A 12,589-nucleotide genomic window follows, 5' to 3' on the forward strand; every position below is an offset into this window, starting at 1 on the left:
TGAATGTCATTCATTTACTAGCGATGTTCAGTCTTAACGTCTGATGACCTGCAAAGACCAAAAATAACACAAACAACAACAATGATGATGATGCCAATAATAATAATCCTCAAACTGTAGCACAGAAGAGACAGACATGGCAAAATAAAATTACTATAGGACTGTAGCTCTTGAGTAAATTGTTAAAACCTGATTTATCCCAAACTATGATCGTCTCCCAAATGGACATACATTAAAACTTGTGTCAAAACTTAGCAAATATCTTCCTTTGTTGCTCACCACCGTTTGTGAGACTTGCTCTGAGCACACTAAAGCAGTTGAGCATTTTTTTGGATAGGTAGATTGCATTATTTGCATACACATGCATACAGTAAATAGGAGTTGTTGGTAAAGATTCATAATTAAAGATAATCATTATATTCTCAGTTTCACTGAATGTTGTCATATGCTAAGTTTTCAACTTATTTTATTAATTTAAACAACATGTATATGTTATGTATATATTGTGGAAAGCAGCCCAGACACAGACAGGCGTACAGCGATGGTTCACCCAACACACGTTTATTATACATACTATTATTAACAGTGAAGCACACAACCCCCCAAAACTCCCCCAAAGTCCAGGCCTCTTTATAATGCCTCTTTCTCTTCAGGCCGCCTCCTTGCATCACCTCCCGACCTCTGTCCTTCTCCACTCCCGACTCAAGCCATCGAATGGAGGGAGGCAGCCCCTTTTATCCCCACCCGGATGTGCTCCAGGTGCCTCCCGATTATCTTCTGCTGGCACTCCCAAGTGTGGTGGAAGTACCGGCTGCGCACCCAGAAGCACTCCGGGTGTCCCTGGTCTTCTTACCCCCAGCACTTCCGGGTGTGGCAGAAGTGCTGAGGGCCAGGGCTCCACAGACATCAGGGTGTCCCCAGGCAGTGACCACGGGCCCCTATAGGGTTGAGCTTCCAAGCTCAGTTCCCGTGGTCCCGAAAGCAACCAGGGTGGTCGCCTCCTAGTGATCTGGAGGAGACATGAGTCCTCCTCTGGTCATCCTGGGGCATCCTGGCTGGGTACCACCCTCAGCCACTTGCCACAATACATATATACAGTATATATATATATATATATACAGTATATATATATATATATATATATATATATATATATATATATATATATATAGTGGAACTAACGAAAAAAAGAAGTTCCACAAAAATAAAGTTTTGGGGACCATTCCCGTATATTGTCCAAAAGACAAAATAAAGCAATGAAAAACGGTGTAAATGATCAAAAGTACTGGAATCGGTAACATTTGACACAGTTCATGAAACAAGATGGCATTTAAATACAGATGGGAAATGAGTACAGGAAATGGTTGGCAGGAAATGACGTTGAATTCAGGAGCTGGAAATGAAGTCATCTATGATGGCCGGGCATGATGTCAATGGCGGGCGCTGGAAGTGACGTCATGGCAGCCATTTTGGAACCCGGAAATGGATGGAGTTATTTTTCTTCAGTTTTTCTGTTGGGAGATCAAGATATTCAAGTAAGTACCACGTGACAACCCCTCATTTTGTGATGTTTCACTCACCTTTAGGCTTTTTGACTGCCTCCTAAGCATTTTCTTTTAGTATGGGGCTAATTATTTCCAATCTATCGCGTAATTGTGCAATATATTCAAGTATATTTGAGGTAGGAAGGACCTCCTCTTCCCAGCCTTCTTTTAACATGTCCAATAGCCCACGGGGTTGTCTTCCATATAATAATTCAAATGGAGAAAATACCTGTAGAGGCCTGTGGGACTTCCCGATAGGCAAACAATACAAGAGGGAGTAACTGATCCCAGTTTCTCCCATCCTCGCTAACTACTTTGCATAACATCTGTTTTAATATTTGATTAAATCGTTCCACCAACCCGTCTGTCTGGGGGTGATAGACCGATGTTTTCGGATGTTTTATCCTGAGTAATTAAGCCAATTCCCTGAACGTCTCTAAAGTGAAGGGAGTCCCTTGGTCCATCAGAACCTCTTTGGGGATCCCTACATGTGCGAATTTCCCTACTAATTCCCATGTAATGTTTTTTGAAGTAGCTGAGCACAGGGGAACAGCTTCTGGAAATCGATTGGCATAGTCTACTAGAACTAAAATATATTTATAGCCTTTTAATGAGGGTTCTAATGGTCCTACAAGGTCAATACCGACTCGTTCAAATGGTACATCAATAAGGGGAAGGGGAACAAGAGGAGCACGGTCCCTCCTAGGAATCTGACGAAGTTGGCATTCTGGACAAGAAGCACAAAATCGTTGGACCTCCTCATTTATCCCTGGCCAATAAAATCGAGAGCTTTATTCTCTCCAATGTTTTTTCAGAGCCTAAATGGGCTCCTAAAAGGTGAGCATGCACTAGTTCACATACTTGTCGCCGATAAGTACATGGTACTAGAAGCAATGCCCTCACTTCACCCCCATGTTCTGCCACTCGATACAAGAGTTAATTTGTAGACAATAGAGACAATATTGCATTCCTCGCAAATTTTAAGGAATCGTCGTTCCATTGTTCTCTTTTAAAATAAGATGGGGTAATTAGAAATCGGGCCGATAAATTTTGAATAGGGTCTTTACTGACCTCAATGGGAGGGGCTTCTGTATCAGTTCCCGCAGAGGACGATGGGACATCAACTCCCTCATACTGAGTACCTGTATGTGTCCTAGTGACTGTTGTACACGGCTTGGAGGCAGTCAAAGTAGAAGAACTCTCCATTATTAAGCCCAAATTCTTTTTAGGAACAGTTGCGATTTTTCCGCTGTTAATTTTTTCCCAATCTCTCCCTAATATGACTGGGACTGGGAGATCCAGTAGTACTGCCATGGTTAGTTTGGTCATGACGTGATCTACAGAAATCACGCAGCTAGCAGTCTTATAATAATGGAAACAGTGGGGAAGGCTGAAGTGTTTGTCCCTTTACGGATGGCAGGCTCGGGAACTTGTCGAGAGGGCTTAGGGGCTGCCCCACGTGCCTGTTGGGTACAGCGAGAGAACCGTTCCAATCGCCCTGATTTGATGACGTTTCTGCGACCTTGATCAAGGTGTCCCATGTTTTCGAAGTTTTGTTTCCGGATTTGCTGGGCGATATTTTCAGGCAGGGCATGAATAAAGGTCTCACACGCCAAAAGCTCGGCCATCTTGTGGGAGGTGTTAATATCAGGGCCTTAGCCAATGACACACCTTACTCCACGCCTTGAACGCCTGTGTTCTTAAAGGTCGTTCGGAATCAAATTGCCACTCCCTCCATTCTCTCGCCTGCTGTTCCAGAGAGATGCCGTAGCATTTGAAGACCTCTGTTTTCAGAACATCATAGTCTGCGGCCTGCTCCTCGGTTAAATCGCAGTAAGCCCTCTGTTCTATCTCCTTCAGGTAGGGGGCCAGTATGTACACCAATTCTGACCTCGGCCATGCATTCCGCTTCGTGGTTTGCTCAAAAACCAAAAAATAAGTCTCGATATTATCAACCTCAGTTAGGTACGTTAACTGGGTCGGTAGTGACCGAGCGGCCTCCGTCCGTACTGCGGCTTCAGCGCAAGCCTCAGACTCAGCTAGCTGTGTCCGAGTTTCGCCCATCTGCACCTTCAAAGTACGAAGCTCGCCCATAATTGTGGAAACTACAGTATTGAGGTCCTGTTTTTCCATCATCTTCAAAAAAATAAATCCTGCAGACTACGTCAATTGTGGAAATAACGAAAAAAAGAAGCTCCACAAAAATAAAGTTTTGGGGACCGTCCCCGTATATTGTCCAATGGACAAAAAGCAATGAAAAATGGTGTAAATGATCAAAAGTATTGGAATTGGTAACATTTGACAAAGTTCATGAAACAAGATGGCATTTAAATACAAATTGGAAATGAGTACAGGAAATGGTAGGCAGAAAATGATATTGAATTCAGGAGCCGGAAGTGAAGTCATCTGTGGTGGCCAGACGTGATGTCAATGGTGGGTGCCGGAATCATATATATATATATATATATATATATAATGTCACCATCATCAAAAAGCACACTTTTAACTCGTAGTTTCAACTATAGATCTCAAATTTCAGTTTTACCAATAAGTTAAATATATCTTAGTTTTCTTTAGAGAAACTTTAAAAGCAATAAATCAAAACTAGTAATACAACCCAATTCCAACTTATTTTCTGAAACAGCACCCACCTCAAGAGTGTATTTTTCCTGTAAACAGACATTGCTATAACTTGACATTCTCAAATTGTGAATACCAGGTCCTAAGTACTTCACTGTCCTCAGTCCTATCTCCAAGTCTCAATGCACAGGTCTGGCAGTGAGGATTCATCTCAAAGCAAGGGGTGTCATTTACAACTTGGCTCTGAACAGAACCCTTCACTTCGTAATACAGCGTTTCTCAACCTTTAAGTATTTGCGACCTGAGTTTTCATAACAGTTTTAATCGCGCCCCCCTAACGTTTTTTTGAAAGGAGCCCACTAATACCAATTTGTTCTTTTTTAATTAATGATATATCATAGATGCATATTTTATTATACCTACTTAACTTTTATCGACATTTATCTAACTCTATATTTATAGTTCTAGTATCAGAATGTTGTTAAAGTTAATTTGTTTTGGTTTCAATACATTTATTTTTCATATTTTCGATTCTTGTTTTCTTTTTTTCACATATTCGCACCCCCCTTTCTGTTACTTTGCGCCCCCCTAGGGAGGCCCGCCCCACAGTTTGAGAACCACTGTCTTAACACATATAGGCATAAATTCTTTCTCTGTCCAGAAATTTTCTGTACTTGCATGGCAGGCAATGATGCTGGAAATGCAGAAATAAACCACAGGCATAATACCAATGCATTACAGGGCACACTCACATCCACAATCATATCCAGTCATTCTGTGTAAATATAAAGTTTCCAGTTATCCTAACAGAAACATTGTTTCAATTGAGGAAGAAAGAGATAGAAAACATTCCAAAAAACTACACCGTAGGATCAAGCAGGCTATAAAACCGAATTACTTAAAACGACGTTTAAACCAAAGCAATGGCAAAATACATAATTCTAAACCAACGCATTTCAAAGAGCTCTGAACTTTCCTCAGGCTTAGAGTTTTGTACACTCTCCCTCTTAATTAAAAATAAATAAGCCATTTGAATCATAATATAAATATACATATGAAAAAGTTTGGGAACCCCTCTCAGCCTGCATAATAATTTACTCAACTTTCAACAAAAAAGATAACAGTGGTATGTCTTTCATTTCCTAGGAACATCTGAGTACTAAGGTGTTTTCCAAACAAAGATTTTTAGTGAAGCAGTATTTAGTTGTATGAAATTAAATCAAATGTGAAAAACTGGATGTACAAAAATTTGGGTCCCCTTGTCATTTTCCTGATTTGAATGCATGTAACTGCTCAATACTGATTACTTGCAACACCAAATTGGTTGGATTAGCTCGTTAAGCCTTGAACGTCATAGACAGGTGTGTCCATTCATGAGAAAAGGTATTTAAGGTGGTCAATTGCAAGTTGTGCTTCCCTTTGACTCTCCTCTGAAGAGTGACAGCATGGGATCCTCAAAGCAACTCTCAAAAGATCTGAAAACAAAGATTGTTCAGTATCATGGTTTAGGGGAAGGCTACAAAAGGCTATCTCAGAGGTTTAAACTGTCAGTTTCAACTGTAAGGAATGGAATCAGGAAATGGAAGGCCACAGGCGCAGTTGCTGTTAAACTCAGCAGGTCTGGCAGGCCGAGAAAAATACAGGAGCGGCATATGTGCAGGATTGTGAGAATGGTTACAGACAACCCACAGATCACCTCCAAAGACCTGCAAGAACATCTTGCTGTAGATGGTGTATCTGTACATCGTTCTACAATTCAGCTCAATTTGCACAAAGAACAGGGTGATGAGAAAGAAGCCCTTTCTGTACTCACGCCTCAAACAGAGTCGCTTGTAGTATGCAAATGTTCATTTAGACAAGCCAGATTCATTTTGGAACAAAGTACTTTGGACTGATGAGACAAAAATTGAGTTCTTTGGTCAAAACAAAAAGCTCTTTGCATGGCAGAAGAAGAACACCACATTCCAAGATAAACACCTGCTACCTACTGTCAAATTTGGTGGAGGTTCCATCATGCTGTGGGTCTGTGTGGCTAGTTCAGGGACTGGGGCCCTTGTTAAAGTCGAGGGTCTGATTAATTCAACCCAATATCAACAAATTCTTCAGGATAATGTTCAAGCATCAGTCACAAAGTTGAAGTTACGCAGGGGTTGGATATTCCAACAAGACAATGACCGAAAACACAGTTCGAAATCTACAAAGGCATTCATGCAGAGGGAGAAGTTCAGTGTTCTGGAATGGCCGTCACAGTCCCCTGACTTGAATATCATCGAAAATCTATGGGATGATTTTAAGCAGGCTGTCCATGCTCGGCAGCCATCAAATTTAACTGAACTGGAGAGAATTTATATGGAAGAATAGTGAGAAATACCTCCATCCAGAATCCAGACACTCATCAAAGGCTATAGGAGGCATCTAGAGGCTGTTATATTTGCAAAAGGAGGCTCAACTAAGTATTGATATAATATCTCTGTTGGGGTGCCCAAATTTATGCACCTGTCTAATTTTGTTATGATGCATATTGCATATATTCTGTTAATCCAATAAACTTAATGTCACTGCTGAAATCCTACTGTTTCCATAAGGCATGCCATATATTAAAAGGAAGTTGCTACTTTGAAAGCTCAGCCAATGATAAACAAAAATCCAAAGAATTAAGAGGGGTTCCCCCAACTTTTTCATATGACTGTAAAACAGCAACCAGAGTGCAATGGTAAGAAAAAGGAATGTACACAGTTCTGATAGGATTCTTACAATTGGAATATATTCTGCCTAAGAGAGGCAGAGGTCAAAAATCAAAATGAGCAGAAGATGCAAACATAAATACGGGGGCAAAGGTAAATACCAGAAATCAAAGAGAACCTTTCATTAGAGCCCAAAGCGCAATTAAAATATTAAGTCAAAACAACAAGCAGAAATTCAATACCAGAAATTCAAAAGAAGAGTTATAGATAGTCAGGAAAAAAAAAGGTTATTATTCATCTAGCTTGGACACCCCGGAATTAATAGGACAAAACTTTAAACTGTTACTCGTTTGATGTCACCAACGAGCACATCCCGGGAATTCTGAGATGAGTTTCCATGGCAACAGCCGGCATAATGCTTGCCGCCTGTGGCAAAAACAAAATGTCATCGTGGCAGAACATAAACAAAAATTCAACTTTGTCAGGAGGCACAAAACAAAAAAAAAAAAAAACACAGATTTGAATTCTCGGTGCTTCAAAACTCCATACTAGATACATAACACTTTTAAACAATCTTTGGAACGAACACAAAATCTGCAAACACCAATCAAGTTAAACAGTTTGTAACTGTCATGTTCTTTTATTTAAAATATTTACCTGATTAAGGTGAATATTTACATGATCAATTACTTTTTATTATATAATTGTAATTCATTGCAGTTTTCAGAGATCTGTTTTTACTTTGACATTAAAGAACCTTTTCCTACTGATCAGTGTCAGAAAAGCCAAATTAAATCACTAAAATGGGAGAACTTCCAAGGGGGTGAATACTTTCTATAGGCCCTGTATGTATAATTAGTACCAAAGCATCTTGGGTCAGGCGTTAGTGATAAGAGTTTGTAGTTGTGTCATATGAGCTGATGCCAAAAGTGCTGGGTGAAACAGTAAAGAGAAAAGAGAAGTAAAGAGAGCTACTGAGCTGTCCCCTGCCACTGAACTGGCTCAGATGGATGAAGCAGCCACTAGACAAACATGAAAGAACTAAAGCAGGTCCAGTGTCTGACAGATTCTAAACAACTTTTCTGCTGTTCATCATGGAGTGAACTTAACTGCTTCTAATTTTATGTAAAATAGCAGATACTGTGAGCATAACACGGTTAAAATGGCTTCAATTCAGAGCCTATCCAGGCAGAGCTGGGCAAAAGCAGGAACCAACCTTGGACTGGACACCAGGAAATCCCAGGGCTCACTCTCACTACAACAACAATGAAACAAGAAATGTGAAATAACCAAATGTGTACATCTTTAGGAAAAATGCCAGGTTACCCAGAAGAAAATCTACACAGATATAGAGAAGACTGTACTGTACATATTCCACACAAATAGCAACTTGTCATGGGATTCAACCCAGAATGCTGGATCACGAAAACAGCATTACTACCAATACAGGACAATTCTTAGCTCTGTAGTACACAATGTAAGCGCACTCATTGAATGGTGCTATATAAATTAAGAAACATTTCTCTTTTACTGATTTTTTTTAAATTGTTCACCTTTATAGCTACTGTTTAGTTTAAACTTTGAGTGCTGCTGGACTTTATCTCAGTAAACTGAAAGGAGTCATGTTTTTGGCCACCTTTTAACATTTTGATCCTCAAATTTACAGTAATAGTAGAAGTGTCAGAGAGAACAGTGAAATTCTTATTTGCATGTCTGCCAAAAATGCAACTTGTTTAAGCCAACTTGTGCTGTTTCACTTCACAGGATGTTTAGATTTTAAAATACACCTTAGCTGTAAATCTTACTCCCTAAAGTTGTAGAAGCAGAAAGATTCAAAGTTGTAACCCCCCAGGTACTGTGACTCACTAGGGAAATCCCAAGCTCTTCCTCATTAATAGTCTTCATAACCCAGTTCAAACCGGATTTGGCTTCATCCCAAAGTCTAAACTCCCACAGATCCTAATCCAGGTTTCCAGAGTTGTCACCGTGGTGCAGTTGGACCCACCCCACACGCAAACAAGTGGCTGTCAGGGCAGCTTATGACTGACAAAGCACTGATTCGCCTTGGGGCCTTTGAAGGCTTCAGACAGGAAGTTAGTCACCGATACTGCAGCCTCAGTCAGCGGGCAAATGAAAACAATCCAAAAAAAAGTGTTTACAGTAATGATTCTTATTCTTGACCTGCTGTGATAGCACATTTGGCTTTGAATTGTTTTGCTTTGAAAAAAATGTTTACTTTCATTTACTGAAAATTCAGCACATGAGAACCCACAAAGCATGTTGACAAAATAAGTGTGCATCCAGATACCTGCCAGATATTTTAAACTAGGCTTATGCAGCTGGAATGCTGGTCAGCTACGGCTATTTACTTTTAGTGCACCTGGATAATGGTATCACTGGGGACACTGTGACAGGGTGTCACTCAGTCAGAGGGTGCAAGCAGTGTAGACACTTTCATACTCACCACAATACAGTTCAGCACAGCTGGACTAAGTGGGGAGGGAAGACAGAGCTGGAAAATGAAAGAGAGAATGAGGGCGTACTGCCAACTGCAGTGTTACTGTCCACTGTCTGTGAATCGGACTGGTGTCCCATTCAAAGTTGGCACCATAATTATAAATACAGGTTATGAACATAGACTGATAGAGGTTTGCCATTTACAAAATAGATTTTTATTTTTTACAGTATTTGCCTAATTAGAATGTGAGTGCTTTACTTTTACCTACTAAGGTATATTTTATCACTTATATTATATACCGTGAAAGCACATAGGCACAAAGATTAGTAATACTGCCTTCAGAATTCTAGGGATCTGCGTTCAATTCTTGGCCTATGGGGAATCCAGAAATTCTACCAGGTTCTGCTTTTTCTCTGGGTTGTCTGCCTTTCTGTCATGTCTCATTGTCATCGCTAAGATGGCCAGGTTAATGAAAGTGTTCTGAGATGAATTGGCGTACCATGCAGATTTGGTTTCTACCCTGGCTTCGGTTCTACCATTATGCTCTGGCTCCTAACAATTCTGTACTGGAAAATGTGAATTCAGAAAACACATTAATGAATTTCATATTAGCCTTTAATTACATTTGTCAAAAGTTTTTGGAGTTTTCTTAATTGGATCGTTTATCAAATTCTTGTCTTATAATTGATTGAATTCATATTGCATTGGCATTTCTGCCTTCTTTTTCCAGAAGAATGGTGTGATGATGCGGGTTCGCTCCATGCTCCCATCTGGGTTCTGGGAGCCCTTGAACCCGACGCCATTGGTAATGTCACCGATGAGCTAGGCAGTGAGGTACAACAAAGCAAGGGGATGGTACAAAAAGTGCAAAAGTGCTTTTATTAAAACAGCAAACAGAAACAAAGTGTCCCAATTAAATAAAGTGCAGTGTATCAAAAATACGTCATCAAATAAATAATCCATAAAAATAGATGAAAAGTGGAGGTTAAAATCCAGCGACCACTTCTGACTGCCCTAGGTGTCGGCCAAACACCCCACTAGGGCTCACTGTTCAGCTGTCCGTGAGCCTACGTTCGCTCGTTCTCACTCTCTTGCACTGGCTTTCCTCTCCCCGCTTCCTGCCTTCTTCTCCTGCAACCTCCGTTCACTTTTCCTTTTCTTTTTTTTTTCTTCCTAGCTGCCTCGCGCTTCTATTTATTACGGGGACGTGGATCAGATGTGGCAATTAGCAGCTCCCGGCACCAATTACAGATGCGGATGACTCCTTACCTGTGCACTTAACACTAGAATTACCAGAGCCTACGAAAAAACTCGTATATCCGGCCCACCTTAAATCGCTTCTTAAATCCGTTCACACCTCTCCGCCAGCATCCTTTGTCCTCTAAATGTGCTGATAAAAGACAAGCTGCCAGCAGCCGGCTATTCCATCCCCCCACCGAGTTAGAACATGAGCGAACTTTTCCCAGCTCACGCCTTGATTGTTTACCTGGGAGTGAAGTGCAGTTTTACAGTGGAAATGATAGATCGTTATTTGGAAGACTTCCGTTTCTAAAGTAATCTGTGTAAACACATTGTTAAAACAGAAACTTTTTCATATTTTAGTAATAAATGTTACAAAATGTAGTAGGCATAAACTATAGAATATATAAAGCCCGAGTTCCAAAGATCAAATAAACACTTTCACAAAAGCTTCAAGAATGATTCAACAGCTTCTGTGGTGTAGCACGCTAAGATTTGCCTCTTAGTGCAGAGCAGCTTTTCCTTGCCTCACAGACCTCAGTTCGATTTCTCCGCTGGGGATGAAGTGTTGCTTTTTTTTCTTTTCTTTTACACCTCAAACGGACATAAAATTTATACATTGATATGCACTGTCAGTTACTGAGATCGTTATATTTTCATGTGGGATGCTCCTTTTAAAATATTTTTTTTAACAATTGAGACTGCAATTAACAGGAACAACTGTCCTTATAACTTATTTTTAAGATCCATAACACACAGACAGACAGAGCACTGCGTAATTGAGAGACAGACAGGCAGAGAAGTCACTAGATATATAAATAAACAGGGAAGCCACGTGTACTGAAAGAAAAAAAGAACAACATGTGCGTTGTCCCTGCTGTACTGAATAAGTGCAGGCGCTCTAACATCACCCCTCCCCCATCTTACTTAGCGAGTCAGGGACAACGCACATGTTGTTCTTTTTTTCTTTCAGTACACGTGGCCTCCCTGTTTATTTATATATCTAGTGACTTCTCTGCCTGTCTGTCTCTCAATTACGCAGTGCTCTGTCTGTCTGTGTGTTATGGATCTTAAAAATAAGTTATAAGGACAGTTGTTCCTGTTAATTGCAGTCTCAATTGTTAAAAAAATATTTTAAAAGGAGCATCCCACATGAAAATATAACGATCTCAGTAACTGACAGTGCATACCAATGTATAAATTTTATGTCCGTTTGAGGTGTAAAAGAAAAGAAAAAAAAGCAACACTTCATCCCCAGTGGGGAATCGAACTCAGGTCTATGAGGCAAGGAAAAGCTGCTCTGCACTAAGAGGCAAATCTTAGCACGCTACACCACAGAAGCTGTTAAATTATTCTTGAAGCTTTTGTGAAAGTGTTTATTTGATCTTTGGAACTCGGGCTTTACATATTCTATAGTTTATGCCTACTACATTTTGTAACATTTATTACTAAAATATGAAAAAGTTTCTGTTTTAACAATGTGTTTACACAGATTACTTTAGAAACGGAACACGCATTTCATGCGTGTCTTCCAAATAACGATCTATCAATACCACTGTAAAACTGCACTTCACTCCTAGGTAAACAATCAAGTCGTGAGCTGGGAAAAGTTCGCTCACTGTTCTAAGTCAGTGGGGGGATGGAATAGCCGGCTGCTGGCAGCTTGTCTTTTATCAGCACATTTAGAGGACAAAGGATGCTGGCGGAGAGGTGTGAACGGATTTAAGAAGCGATTTAAGGTGGGCTGGATATACGAGTTTTTTCGTAAGCTCTGGTAATTCTAGTGTTAAGTGAGGACCATCAGCATCACGCATCACCAGGTAACTGCTTCGGCTACACATACCAAGCCCCCTCGCTAAGCCGCGAGTGTGGCAAATATTTATTTAAAAAGTGGCCCTGTTGACTTGAGCTGTGGACCCGCTACACCACAAATGGATCTGAATTCTGGCCTGGTCACTTCAATATTCATGTATGTGTGGATTGTCTTCAGGATATTACTTTCCTCCTAAATCCTCATTAGGTAAATTGATGAATGGAAACTGGCCCTGTGTGACTAAGCACGGGGAATGTGCCCAAATGCTCTC

This window comes from Erpetoichthys calabaricus, chromosome 10 (genome assembly GCF_900747795.2).
Source record: "Erpetoichthys calabaricus chromosome 10, fErpCal1.3, whole genome shotgun sequence".
NCBI classification, from domain to species: Eukaryota; Metazoa; Chordata; class Cladistia; order Polypteriformes; family Polypteridae; genus Erpetoichthys; species Erpetoichthys calabaricus.